Genomic DNA, 15,918 nt, shown 5'->3' with positions numbered 1-15,918 from the left:
CTACATTCTTCTCCGCAAGACTACAGTTATTTCGGATTGCAACCCTATGATTTATATTTTGACAAAACAACTGCTAGGGGGCAAGTACTCTAAATGGATTGTTATCCTGCAAGAGTTCGACTTGGAGTTCGAGAAGTCCAAGTCTAAGAAATCTTTAGTTTTTGCGGAATTGATGTGTGATTTCCCGAGTGCTGACACAGAGACTGTGGCAGAGGAGTCCATTGCGGACGAATCTTTGTTTCTTATTAGCACTTTAGATCCGTGGTATGGGGATATAATCATCTATCTCCAAACCCAAACCTTTCGGCCTGAAGCTTCCAAGGAAGACCGTCGAAAAATTCGGTTTCGATCCCAGCAATACAGAATTATTGGAGATACACTTTATCGCCGGGGGGCAGACTTAGTTTTTCGACGTTGTTTAACTCACGAAGAGGCTGAGAGAGTTTTGAATGATTGTCACTCTGGAGCATGTGGCGGTCATATGTCTGGGTATGCCACAGCTCAGAAGGTGTTGCGCGCTGGCTATTTCTGGCCGTCTATGTTTAAAGATTGTATCCTTGCTGTCAGAACATGCCACAACTGTCAAGTGTTTGATCGAAAGATGCGCGCTCCACCTGCTCCTCTCCACCCTATAATTGCCGCTGGTCCATTCGCCAAATGGGGCATTGACTTTATTACTTGTAACCCTCACTCGGCCGGGGGGCATGCGTATATCATCCTCGCGGTTGATTATTTTACAAAATGGGCCGAGGCGATGCCTACATTCGACGCAAGCGGCAAGACAGCTGCAGTTTTCGTATTCAATCATATCATAACTAGGTTTGGTGTCCCACAAGCAATCATTACTGACCATGGGAGCCATTTTCGAAACGTCATGATGACTGAGCTTACAAGCCAGCTTGGTTTGCGCCACGATAGCTCTACTCCTTATTATCCGCAAGCCAACGGTTTGGTTGAGTCAATCAACAAAGTTCTAGTCATCATGATTCGACGGATCATTGGTATCCATCGAACGAATTGGCATAACATGTTATTTTCGGCGCTATGGGCATATCGAACTTCAGTGAAAAATTCAACAGGTTTCACCCCTTTCCAGCTAGTTTATGGCTTAGAAGCTGTGTTACCTATTGAATGCGAAATCCCATCACTTCAAATGGCTGTCGAATTACTTCCAGCTACTTCCGAAGAGGAGAAACGGTTATTATACTTGGCTAAATTAGATGAGACTCGACGTGACGCTACTTTAGCTATCGAGACTCACGCGAAACGAATGAAAGCTCAGTACGATAAAAATGTAACCCCTCGAAGTTTTTCGGAAGGAGACCTAGTACTATTATATGATCAAGCTAACGATAAGCTAGGTGCCGGAAAATTCGTTCCCATGTGGCATGGGCCCTACATTGTAAAGCGAAAGCTAGCAAAAGGGGCTTATGAGTTAGTTGATTTTGATGGGGACTCTTTGGGTAAACCCAGAAATGGACTTTACCTAAAGAGGTATTATGCTTAAAATGATGGGTATGGAGAAATTTTTAGATAGGTTAGATTTCCTTTCTAGCTAGCAAGTGTGTTAGTTTAGTCAGTGTGCTTAGCTTAGCGAGTGTGGTTTTTCGTCATTATTCTGGCTTATCTTGGTTTTACTCTTGATATTGTAGATGTCGACGCCTCTCCAAACATACATTGGATTTGCTGATGGTGCTTGTCGTAATACACGGAATATCTCTTCCGCAGCTTGGGTTATCTATTCGCCCTCTGACGAGTTAGTTTCTATGCATGGGGTAAGCCTCGGTCAAACAACGAATAACATTGCAGAATACAGTGCAGTGGTTGAATTATTATCCGAATCTATTTCATTTGGAATTCGACGTTTGATAGTGAGGTTAGATTCTGAACTTGTTGTATTACAGCTTAATAGAGTTTATGCCATTAGAAATCCTGTGTTATTAAGGTTGTTTTTGAGAGTGCGTCTCTTGGAACGTGAATTTGATTACATTGAATATCAACATATTCCAAGGTCTTTGAATACATTAGCAGATGCAATTGCTTCTCGAATGTTGGACAGACATTTACGATAATCATGCAAGTAAATTTAAAAACATTTCATCACATATGTTAAACAAGATAAGCCGGTAATAGTGATATATATATAGATAGAAGTGTGTCAAAAAATATATACATCGTCTTCGATCATAGGTTTAAAACACCTTATGATCGGCAAAATGATAGTACAAAAAGTCAAAAATGTCACATGTGACTACAAAAGTGACTAGTCAATCACTGGTGGTGCTCTCTGTACGACACCACTGCGCGGGCTACCTTACGCAAAAATCTCCTAAACGGTCCAGGGACCGCGACTACGAAGCGCTGAAGCCTGATAGGAATGTCGTCCATAGTAGTCTCAGGTATATCTGCCGTGAGACGCTCTAGATCATGCTCCAACTCAGCTAGTACTTCTGCTGTCGCATCCTGTGGGGCCGGTACCGGTGCAGCTGGATGTAGTCTATCATAAGGCCGGAGGTTGGCTGGACGCTGTGGACCAACATCTGCATTTTGAAAAAGTTTACTATTAGTTTTGAGACGATATATATAAAAAATACAAAAAATACATAATTAGAAAACTTGTGAAAATAAAAAGTACCTCTGTCGTCCCATTGTTCTCCCTGTGGAAGAACCATGTCCGGATCACCTCTGAAATCCATTCCGGCATACGGAAAGTCCTGTATCACAAAAAGCTGGCCCTCTAACCAGTCAAAATAACTATCTGAGAATCGAACTACTGTCGCGCCCTCGTCAGGATGCCGGGCCATCACCGCAACCCATCGTATCAGCTTTGGCTGCCGAGGACCCAAGATATCAACAGTGAGTTGCTGAGGGATCAGCATTGGAATTCTCTCCAAGGCAAAGCTCACGACTATAGGCCCATATCCAAAAGTCTTTAGTCGTCCGTTCTTTGCCTTGGTCAGTTGGCTCTTCATATGAGCCGACACAGCTTCACACCAGTTGAAAATGGTGCCTTGGTAACAGTCAATTGCCATCCGCATTTGGGATCCGGAAGCAATGTGTAAAGCGGCCGCGCCGCAAATTCTGGTAACCGTGAACGCTATGACTTTGAGTTCCGGTAGAGTGATGTGTTTTATCTCTATGCCTTTTGAATGGTGAGCCCCAGGTGTGCACCAATTCTCGCGGAGACTATCAAGGGATTGGCCACCCGGCCTAGTCCCCGCAAGACTGAGTTGCTCACCTCTGTTTGGCAAGCCAGTGAGAAAGTATACATCCGAGGGCTCTATCTCGAGCTGGTGCCCTCCTATGTAAAAGCATTGTTCTTGTACGTTCCATCGCTCAACCAGCCATTCCAAGAATCTTACCTGGCCCCTCATGCCCGGTATGGTCCAATATTTGTATAATCCGCATGCTCTTAGGGCATCCAGGGAAGGTTGATGATTTATTGCAGCTTCATCTTCCTCTACATGCTCTCTTTCTCTCCAGTCTAACATGATTAATGCCCTGCATATCAAAAATAGCAATTAGAAATTGATTTGGGAATTTTTGGTGGTTTTTTGAGAGAGTTGGGGTTTTGAAATGCGCGTTTCTCGGAGGACGCACCCCGGCTTTGTAGCACAGGGCGCCCGGACGCAGCTGGCCTGAAGGCGGGCTGCGTCTTCCGACCGTTTTCCCGTATGAGAAAAAGTCGGGGGACGCAGGTCACCCGAAGGGCACCTGCGTCCGCCGAGAGGCGCATTCCAAAACCAAAACCCCCCAAAAAATGAAACTAAAACCTAAAAATTGATTCTAAACGGATAGAAATGCAGAGTAGGATGTGTAAAATACCTGGATGAGACGGCGTTCGATTCCGACGGTCAGATTTTCCGCAGCGACCACGGGAAGTTTCTTGTCAAAAGCTCCTTTTTCAACCTCAACAGTGAAACGGTAAAAATGACATGGTAAAAGGTCTTTTTATAGGTTTTTTGGATGAATTAGTTCATTTTTTACCATGAAAAGATGTTTTTGAATGTATTTTTGCCTATTTTAAACAGGTATGAGTAATGTGTTGCTTTTGTGCAGGACAAAGGGATTTCGAGGGAAATTGTAATTTTTCACAAACAAAAATATCAGAGTCATCTTTTAAGCCCTTTTCTGACTCCTAAAACATGAAAAGATCGCCGAGTGTTTCTTTTTCACTCGTTAAAACGGAATTAAAAGACGGTCCCCTTTTAGCTCTTTTCTGACCGCAAAATCAGGAAAAGATTGCCGGGTTTTTGTCGTTTCAAACTCGATAAGGAAATAAAACGACGTGTCCTTGATCGCTTTTTACTTTTCAGGTCAACGACACTATTATGAAAGTACTCCTTGGTCGCAAGATCAAGCGGTTCCCCCAGGTATTATTTTATACTTTTTCGGGCTTGAGGGACACAAATATACGAAAAAGTTCAACGTGGAGTCTCCTTTAGTTTTTTCAGACTCTCTAAAATTGAAAAACGCCGAGTTTCTCCTATACTGGGCTCGTTAAACTTTTACAGTAGAGGACCTGTTCAATTACAAACAGGAACGAACCACTCCTTCCTAGGGTTCGAATTTAAACTAGGTTGGACTCGTCCGAAGGATGAGCTTATAATCAAGCATATGTTATCCTCCTCAAGCTTGTTAAAAATAAAGAGGTACTTGCCAGAAATGGTGGGGGAAAAGAGAGAAGAATGAACCTGTTTGTCACCTTTTGTCTCAGAAGAAACTTTATTACCACTCTTGAACACGACACTTTTCATTCACCTGGGTTGGGAAATCTTTTACCTCACAGTTGACCAAATCACTTTGAAAGTCTTTAACCGGGTTTCGGGGATTAACTTTGAGTTATTCGTCACCAAGCCATCTGTTGTGTCGTTATGTGTTCAAGAGGTCTGCAAGCAAAACTTTCATCTGCAAAATACTTGTCATCCATTTGACCATCCCTGAGTCAGTCCTTACAGCAACATTTCTTCAACTTGAACAATGATTTCGTGTTGCGGGCTTGCCTGCAACGGGTCGCTTTCTATCGACATCGACACATTATCTAGAAAGATGACTTAGGAATCGACAGTACCTTGAAGTCTGCATGCATCAATGGCAGGTTTCTCGCCTTTGACGTCAGTTTACATCATTGACTTTCGATCAAAGGATTCCGTGAAGTGTTCGACATCAAAACATCTATTCACATTTCACGGGTTGTGCTTGGTACTTTGAGAACCATTGACATTACTGGTGGTCTCTCTCACGCTTGTTAACAGTTTACATCATCGACTGGTAATCAAGTGGTTTCTAACATGTTCGACATCAAATCATTTAATCACATGGCTAGAATCGTACCAATTCGGGAAGTAGAAGTGAAGACCCTGGATCTAGTTTCTACCATCCAGGCTGCGAGGAGTTTTGTATTCATTATCTATGTAGACTAATCATAAACAGATGGCTGCGTCCATACTGTGTCTACAAAAGTCTATAAAAATGATGTACTGCAAGATCATTCCTGTATCAGAATAGTTAGTCCATTAGTTAAAGTTTTGAATCTGAGTATGGGAATGCCTACCTCAGTGATGATATAATCTTATCCATGTATTTTGTGTTGAAAATTGCAGGTTCCAACCAGGCCATCCACAAGACAATCCTTGAAATGATAAAGCGCTTCACCCTTCCTAGAATTACAAAACCCTATTCTATTCCAGGCTTCGCACTTTAGGGGGCAATCTGTTACACTAAAAAATGTCACCTTGACTACTTACAGTTAGTATGGCTCAAATCAACAGTCATGCTACCCTCTTAGGCAAGTCTCATGCCTCTGTTATCCATCTCAAACTCAAAGAAGAGAGAAAGTCTTGTAAAAACTATGTTTATCTCTGGGGTCGCAGGTTCTCTCTAGCCTTACCTGCGGGGACGCTGACCATGTTCACAAAATCTGCGTCCATGGACGCTCTGTATGTTAAGGGACAGGTGCGTCCCTCTGTAAAAGGCAAAATGCGCGAGTTTTATCTTGAAAAAGTTACTTGTGGTTACTTCTAGAACATTCTAGAGGTCGGTTTGATGAAATGGATGCGCCTCCAGTTGGTTCATGTATCTCTATTAAGGGGGAACTTATCCCATCAATAAGGGAGCTATCCCACCCATAGAGGGGGATGATCCCATTGATAGTGGACCTGAATAACCTCTTTACAGCACTATAAATAAAGGCATTGAGCCAGAAGGAGGGGAGGTTGGAGCTATACATTTTCTTTGGGTAAATGCTGCAGGATTTAGGTCTTCCATTAGAGCCTTTGTGAGGAGAGATTGTCTTCACTTGATTCTACTTGGGAGAGGGTGAGCTTTGTCAAAGTAGAGGAAAACCCTTGATGGACCCTGGGAGGAACTTGCACAACACCAAGGCCAGGTTGTAAGAGTTTCTTTGTTTCGTTATTAATACAAACTGGTTTATTTTTCTCAATAGCTTGTGTTAATGAGTTATTTCATGTGTTCCTTGGTCTGCATGTTGAATATATGTTTTATTATATGAAATGCAAGTGCTTGGTAATTGTTTGATTGTTTGTGGTTGCAGGAATTGACTTGAAGGAGGAGCTCATCCGGATCGTCAAGAACGGACTTCAACAACAGCGTTTTGGAATAAGGTAAGCCTAAACACTTGTAGTTTTCATGTTGTAAAAGGTGTATTTAGAGAAAGATCACTCCATTTTGTCTTGTTTGTCATTAGAATGTCTTAGACTTCTAGGAAGGTCAGTCGTGTCCGCACCCTTGACAGATTCCGTGTGACACTTTTACTCTCCCTTTCCGCGGAGGGACATACTTAGGCAGTGTTGAGGTAGCGCGCACTGGCTGAATGTCTTCTTCCATTTCTACCTCTGGTTCAATCTCTTCTATGAAGGCCTGTAGGTCCTCCTCCTCCTCATCTGTCTCAATATTAACCATCTTTCCCTTATCTTCCATCGACATCTTACCAAACTGCGGGTTCCACAGAGATATACGGACCGGTCCTGCTACCTGTGGGTCCTTTTTGGGTCTCGGTGTTTGGGGCGATTTTGGTTTTTCCGGTGCATCCCCCACCGATGACATAGAGCTCGGCGCAAATCCCTCGGCTATCGACATCACTCTATTCAGAAGGTCCTATGTCTCTTTCGACAATGTTTCAAACACTAAACTTGCTCTCAAAGCCTCTAAATTCATCAGGTCCATACCCAATTGATAATGCAATAACTTAATTCTCACGATGCCAAGGGTTGTTCAGTGGATGACCACCTGTGACTTATAGGTCTGTTGGAATTCAAATTCAACTGTTCCCCCCTCATTTGATTCATTAGTGTGATATTGGCAGCAAATCATCCCAAATCTAGTTCTGGCTTCGTGTCTTAATTTCCCGCCGCCCGCTCCTTGTTGTCTTAAATGGGATATCTTATCATGAATAGTGACTCCAACGGTCACTTCCTAGTCTATCCGTGTGGCAGCGTAGCCTCCCATGCGTGACCATGATCCTCGTGACCTACTGATCTTGCGCGCAACCTCTGTATCGTGCAGCTCCCATATAGACTCTTTTATAGTCCTGTGCTCTCTTTCAACTGCTTGGAGTGCTGAGACTATGCTTCCTATGGATAGTCAGGTGGTTGCACCACCTATGCGAGGCTTCAATTTACTTTCTAGCCTAGTTTGCTGATACTTCTCAATTCCCATTGTGACAATCAGCGCTTTGCATTCTTCCTTATCTGATGCACTCCCTCGGTTCCTTTGTCTAGTGAGGTGCAGCCATATCCATGGTAGTAGAGCCACAAATTCTTCTAATGCAGTAGTATGGCAGCCTGCCTTAGTGATTTCGATCTCTATTTTGTTGATTTCTTTGTCTAAGATCCTATTTTTCTTCCTTAGCTGTATCTTCTTCAAGTTCATGAAGTTTCAAATTCCCTCGCCGAATGACTTCCTGTAATTGCATAATTCCTCGACTCGGATCCTCGCATATTATCCTAGCTGTGGTAGCTATTATGTGAGGATTCCTTTTCTTCAACATTGTGATCTTGACCTTGCTCCTCGGCTTCGGAATTACCTCTGCGCTCAAGTTATTGCACGTGGCCCTATAGGCCCATTGAACTGCTGGTACGCGCAGGTCCCAATCAGTCCATTCCGCCTGGCGACCCCTATTCAGGACTCCGCATACCCTCTTGAATGCTTCCGTGTGGAGTGGTTGTGGTGTGCATCACCCTTCCTACTGTTGCACCCTGCTCCAATTTTCGATCCTTAGTTTTGGGTGTGCTTATGTAGGTTGTACAACAAACGTCTGTATCGATCAACATAGGTGGGCGCGCAAGCTACTTCGTCTTTGCTGCCCGATCCTCGTTTGAGCTGGGGACTTCCAACCTGTAAGCGCATCCGCCTTCTACATTCGCGCCAGTTTACCATGGTCCCTTGATGTGTTCTCCACCCTCATGCAGGTGTTGTGCATAGTGCCCCGTCCAGTGTAGCATACCCCTACTATTCCGGTGCTGTGCTTTCAACTTTGTCTAGGAAGTCATCCGCCGCTATCACTTCATCATGTGTTGGTATTCCCCTTGCCTCTGTTGTCATGCGATGGAATGAGCTAATCATCATGTTTCAATTTAGCATTGTCACCTTGTGCAACCGGTTCTACCAGCGTTCTACTTCCTTGTCTGAATCTGAAGTGCAGGAGCTATCACGCTGCCACAAGATTCTCCCATCAGCAGTTGGGTTTCACCCAACCCTGGTCTCATGCTGTTATCTGGTAAATACAATCCAGCTCATCGTCGCTTTCATCATCGTGCACTGGTTCAGTGTAGTGCACTCCTTCGGCTGGGTCTAATGGGACTACTACGTGTAATGACTTCTTCTCGAATATCATCTTTCGCTTTTTCATGTTGATGACTCCATTCATATCAGTAGCTCAGTCTATTCCTAACAATGCGGGATAGGGATTATTATCATCGATAATCTCTATCACTTCAAAGTCTGTTTGTGTGCTTGCACCTTCAATATCAATTGTTACTCCTTGCAACGTCCCCATGGGAAAAATATTTTGTTGGTTCGCCATTCTTAATTGAATAGGGGACCACTGCAACGCGAGCCTGCCCATGTGTTCCCATGTCTTCTTTGCTAATACATTCGCATCCGAACCTAGATCTAGGATTACCTGATCCATTTCATATTCTCCAATCTATGTAGTCAACTGCATTTCTCTTCTAGCAGGCAATGCATGCTTCCCCATTTTCTGGACGACGCGTGGTTCCCTTGACCCCACGCACCTGGTGATCAGTTCCCACAGTCCTTTAACCACCTTGTTGTCACCCAACAGTTTCATGCATGTCTCCAAAAAGGTAGTAAGCATGGAAGGATCCATTCCTGGTTCTAATTTATCCTTACTACCTAAAGTGGAGGCCTCCGTGAAGCTCTTCTTAGCTTCCATGAACGTCTCCTTGGCATGTTCTAAGTCAAACTCAGGTTCCTTCTCGGGAGCCTTGTGAACCCATGTATCTTCCGCGGGCTGCTTCCCCTTATCTTCCCCTATGGTCACGCCGCTTCTGAGCATCATTTTCACATTTGGGTCTTCTTCGCGTGGTTCAGACCTCATCATTTGGATATTTTGAGTTGGAGGCGGCTGGAGTACCCCTTTCTCATGCATCTATGTGATCAACGTTGGACAGTCTATCATTTCATGATCAAACTAAGCGCAATATGAACATGATAACCTTGTCGGGTTGGTACAATCGCAGGCATAGTGCCCGGGCCCTCCGCAATTGTAACAAATTAACTGTCCATGGCCCCTTCCTTGTCCCATTCCTCCTCATCCTCGACCTCGCCCTTGAAATCCCATGCGTGCCATCCCCGCAGCTAGGTCGAGGGCTCGTGTTTCTGTCTGCATTCTATAGGCTGGGGTACGATCCATCATTAACTCGTAACTGCCTACTGACCTGAAAAAATTACAGAACCACTGTTGTGACGTCTGTGTATACTTCTGCAGTAAATGGCAATTGTCTATATTATGTTTTCCCCCTATCTAGTAGATCGTGCACCATAGTGCAGAAGCCGTGCTGGGCCCCGCTTGTGCTTCTGGTCTCAACGGAATTGGCCCCCCTCCTGCCAAATAGTTCGTGAACACTGGATAATGATCTTTGTCATGGCCTTGGCCTTTGCATTTTACGCACCATACTTCCTTGCACGCCTCTGGCTGCGGCGCCCTATCCTGCTTCAAACTTTGCATCTCCAGGCATAGGTTCTGTAGTTGTGCATGGATTTGTTGAACTCCCAACCTAGGATCTTGTATCAGGGTCTCATGCAACCTCATCGCCATTTCCAATGCTTTGGCTTGGGTTGAAAGCTTCTGTTGTGACAGCGTTGTCCTCAGGTGCGGTGTCAGGTATGCCACAAACCATGCGCAATGCTATGCATCTGTGAGCATCATATTAGCCTCATGGATCATACTCTTCAGCCGCTGATCTAGATCCTAGGGGGTCTCACCCGGGAGCATCGTGATCTCTTTGAACCCAATGATTGACTGTGTCTTGGACTTCGGCCGACTAAATTCTCTGTTCAACGGATTCTAGATCTCTGCTATCCTTGCGTTTGGGTGGTCGTTAGAGTGCTTAATATACCACGCCAATGCGCGATCTTGCAGTGAGCTCACCAGTGTAGCCTTCTTAATGTTGTTGTCCGTAACCTCTTGCGCCTCCCACACTGCTCGTACCACGAACTAGAGCTGGTCTAGATCCTCATTCCCTACTCCATGGAACACAAGTAGTTTGATCGTGCTCGCCATGCTAAATTGCAAGGTTGGTGGAGGTGGAGTGGGTGGAGATGGAGGTGAGGGAGGCGAAATAGGCGGTGGCGTGGGTGGAGGTGCTAACTGTGGAATGCGATGCCTTATCAAGTTGACCTCACTTATCGGAGAGACCCGAGCGAGCTCTTCCTCGCTCTCTCGCAAAGGTGAAATTAATGGATTGTTTCCTAATTCCCCACTACCTTTGTATATCTTCCCGCTCCGTGTCATTCCAAACATCAATGTATTCGCATAACCCGTTTTTCACATAACAACATCTTAATCCAAGTATTCAAAGGTATAATATACTTACCTTGTGGTCCTTTGAGGAAATGTTGCTCTGCCTCACTGTAGCTTAGTGTTGTGTCTACTACAAACTCAGTGATAAATCCCCCTATTATGCGGTCGAGCCAGTGGTCCACAGCTCTCGCGATCTTGTCTTATGATGCCTCTAGTCTGTGCACTACTTCCAGAGTCCACACCATGGGTTGGTCGAGCTTACACCTTCCCTGGTTGTCAGATAATCTCGCAATACACTCATATAGTTCAGAAGGAAAGGATGCAAAGAAAATCTCGTGGATTTCTGTATACACGTAGCAATCCAACCACCTTTTCTCAGATAGTTGCAGAGTTCTTTTTTCCTGTGTCGCGAACTTGTGAATCTTTTGGTCCAACAAATCTTCAATTTCCTTCTTCACTGGATTCCAGCATTCTGACATCAGACATCCCTTAGGCAGATCCCGGTCCTGGCAACAGAACCATTTGTTCGCTACTTGGGGCCTGACCCAGGTTCAACAGTGAATTTAGCCAAGCAAATCCCGATACTACCGGCCCTTTCGGTAATAGTCCGCGGAGCGTGGACTGAGGTCTCACCTGAGGTAGTATGGGAGGGTTTTGGAACCAGGTTTCCACACCCTAGGGATGTCTTGATGAAGTTTCTGAAGGTTTGCAATCCTAACCTGCGCGGTGCAACTGTCTATCCTTCGCAGCCGGTGCGCTCCTTTGTGAATACGGTATTTATCCTGATCCCGATCTTTACTGTGCTAGTATATTAGTGTTTTAGCTTAGTTTGTGTGGACCCAATATTCTTATTACTTATTCAACCTTCAGATAAGTGCGCATAACATATAAATGCATAAAGATGAACACCAGATAGAAACCCAGATCTACAAACAGATGCACAATATATCAAACCAACTGATCTTTATTAAGGATGCCTTCAAAGTTTGATCCAGTACAGACTCGACTCCACCCTGCACACTCAACTACAGAGCCTTCTATCTACTACTACAACCTAAGACTCGAACTTACAGACTCAGCGTTATTCTTTCATTGACACATACATTCTTCTTCCCAAAAACTTCAGAACTACCTTTACACTTAGAGCCTTGCTCTATTTATACAATCCCATGGTCCGTGGACCATGGGTAGGCCGACACACTTTACATTAAATTACATTATTTTAGGGCAGACAACCCTAGACTCTCATGCTCCGCGCCTGCATTTCGCGGGGTCTTTACATTATATTGACCAAAACGCATGATTTAAGCCCCAAAAACTTGTTATGGGGGATTCGCTACCCAACAAAGGGTTCTCCATTTAATTTGATGAGCTGGACCGCGCCTCCGTCTATGACTTCCTTAACCACATATGGTCCTAGCCAATGCATTTTGAATTGCCTGGAAATTTTTCAAACTTACTGTCATATAGTAGTACTAAGTCATTCACACTGAATGTGCACAACTTAATCTGGCGATCATGCCAAGCTTTTTCACGTTGTTTTTGAACCTGCTGATGAAAACCTGTCAAGAATCATTCTTCCTCCAGTTCTTCCAATTGTGCGAGTCTTTCTTCCAATGCTCCACGGTCTATCATTCCTATGAGTGCTACTATTCACAGGCTAGGTACAATATATTCCATTGGCATTATAGCTTCCACGCCATAGACTAACCGGAATGGTGTTTGCCCTGTCAGTTTTTTGCATGTCGTTCTGTAAGCCCATAGCACTGCTGGTATGCGTAGGTCCCAATCACTTCGCTGCGTGTTGCACACTTTGGTCAGTGCAGCTTACAAAATCTTATTGAATGCCTCTACTGTCCCATTCTCTTGTGGATGATACGGTGTACTATTCTGATGATCTACCTATAATTCTTCCATGAGCATGCTAATGGTTTCATTCAAAAAATGTGTTCCACAGTCACTCATTAAAATCTTTGGATAGCCAAATCGAGTTAGCACGTTGTCGAACAAGAACTTCACAGCCGTAGCGGCCGTGCAGTCTTTGACCAGTTGTGCCTCCACCCATTGTGTCAAGTATTTTGTTGCGGTGATGATGTAGCGTGTGCCCGTCTTTCCCTGAGGATTGATGGGTCCCACAAAGTCGATTGCCCATTTCTCTAACAATTGTACAATCATTTGTGGATTTAATGGCATCTCATCCCTCTGCGATGGTTTCCTCATCCTTTGACATATATCATAGGCCTTACAGTATGCTTTTGAATCCTAGTGCAAAGTTGGCCACCACAATTCTGTGCGAAGAATCTTTTGTGCAGTGGCACGTCCTGCATAGTGTCCTCCTGCGACACCCCCATGTGCTTCCGTGAGGATCTGACTGCGTTTGAATTTAGGGATGTATCTTCGCAATATCTCATCATTACCCATTTTATATAGGTGCCCCGCGATGATAGAAAAATCCGATGTGCGCACCACCAAATCCTTCTTCTGTTGGACCAAGTATTCCTTTAGCGCAGTACCTGTAGTCAAAAAGTGTATTATATCCTCGAAGTGGTCATCCACGACGCGCACAGCAAACAACTGAGCATCAACTAGTCCCTCCTACAAATTAGTAGGTTCCTCACCTGTTTCAATGCGCGACAAGTGATCTGATCCTACATTCAGGCATCCTGGCTTTACCACAACTTCGAAGTCATATTCCTGAAACAATAAAAGCCATCTGCAAATGTGCCCCCCCAACACAAGCTTGTTGACTAGGTATTTTAGCGCAAAATGGTTGGTATACATGTTGAAATGTCCTCCTAGTAAGTAGTTTCGGTATTTTTGGAGCGCATACACCATTGCCAAACCCTCGCGGTCGGTGTTGGAATAGTTCTTCTTGGCTTTAAACAATCTTTGACTTACGAATGAGATTGGGTGATCCACACCATCTATGTCCTCCTGTGTGAGTACTGCTCCTAGCGCAATACATGACACATCCACATGTACGTGAAACTCCACATCCCATTTTGGGAAAACCAATATTGGAGCGGAGGCCAATTTTCCCTTCAGGACATCCAAAATCTTCATGCAATTGTCATTCCAGCAAAATGTAACATCCATTTTCAATAGATTTTCCATCGACGCTATTATTTGGGCATAAATTTTGATGAACTTTCTATAGTACCCTGTATGTCCCAAGGTAGCGTGCAACTATTTAACACTTCGCGGTGCTTCCAAATTTAGAATAATGGAAATATTCACAGGGTCCACCATCAGTCCCTATTTACAGACCACATGTTCCAATAGGTTTCCAAAGGGAACCAAAAATGTGCATTTCTTAAGGTTCAGCGCGATCTGGTGTTGTTGGCAAGTATCCAACATCAAGCATAAGCTTGCTACATGGTTCTTAACGAACCCAAAGACCATACAATCATCCAGATAGACCTCCAGGAACTTGTGGATGTATTCTTTGAACGCGGCAACAACGATGCGCAAAAAAATGGCTAGCATGTTCTTTAATCCAAACGGCATGACGGTGTATTGAAAGAATCCCCATTCTGTTGCGAAGGTTGTTTTGTTCCTATCTTTCAGCGTGATCTTGATCTGGTGATATCCCAAGAACCCATCCGTGAACGAGTAAGCTTCTTGTCCGCCAACATTTTCCAATACCTCATCTGTGAACGGTGTCGAGATTGGATCATGCACACAGGAATCATTCAACTTTCTGATGTCCACACATATTCTTATTTCACCCTTCTGCTTTTTCTCCTGTACTACCATAGGACTCACCTAGTCAGATTCTTCCACTGGCTCAATAATTCCAGCTGTGAGCATTTTGTCTAGTTCTATGCAGACCTTTTCTTTGTAATTTGGATTCAGGTGGTAAGGCTCTACTTGATCGGCTTCACATCCGGTTTTAGGGTGATCTTCATCATTCCTAAGTCGCTAACGATCCATTTTAAATCCATAATTTGAGTCGGGAATAAGTCTTGGTATTCGTGAAGTAGCTCCGTGACCTTATCCACTGTGGCATCATCCCAATAATCTCCAAGCGTGGCATACTTCGGTTCCGCCTCCATCCCGATGTTTACTTGTTTTGTTTTTAGCGGCGCGGTGATGTTGGGATCTTCAATCAAGGGTCCTCAAACCTCACGACATCATTTTGTTTCTAGAATTTTAATATTCCGCGAGTCTTCATCATCCTCTTTGATGTTTACATTATAACAATCCAGTGCATAGCACAGCTGTGTCACCCATTTCGGCTACAGTACCTCTGTTGGCTCCTGAGGTACTTTAAAAATAACCGATTTTACTGCTTGTAGCACATCATCAATAGTATCCCACAACCGATATTCAAACGTGAAGGTTAACAGAAATCCCTCACACAAGATATCCCATTCGCTCGTACCATGGTGGAGCTCTGTCTCGGTATACCAGTTCATGGGTATGACTTCCAGGGTATGATAGAACAAATGTACCCATTCAGGCTGTGGCTCTTCCCCGTAGGCCTTGGTCCATTTCGAGAGCTAGGCGCGGGTCATCGTGTCCGTCATATTTGTCTGTAAGTCATACCTATGATTTCCAAAACCATAGGCACATCATCCTTCTACAGTCGCGCCAATCCTCGAAACTTTGCTGGTGCGTACCCCACCATCTTGCGGGTGTAGCATGCAGTGCCCATTTCAGAGCATCGAACTGTTGTTGTTCTGGTACTTCACTTTCAAAGTTGTTCAGGAATTCCTCTACTGATGTCAATCCGTCATATTTGGGCAGATCCCTCACTTCTGTTGCTACACAGTGTAATGATATTATCATCATATTGCAATTTAGCATGGTTACCTCGTGTAACCGGTTCTGCCATCGCTCTACTTCCTCGTCCGAATCCGAGGTGCAGGAGCTATTGTGCTCCCACGAAATCCTACCATCGGCTGTCAGAT

Source organism: Pinus tabuliformis, chromosome Q (assembly GCF_031772625.1).
Source record: "Pinus tabuliformis cultivar Carrire ecotype Pingquan chromosome Q, CPIR1, whole genome shotgun sequence".
Taxonomy (NCBI): Eukaryota; Viridiplantae; Streptophyta; class Pinopsida; order Pinales; family Pinaceae; genus Pinus; species Pinus tabuliformis.
This window is presented reverse-complemented; position numbering follows the sequence as displayed.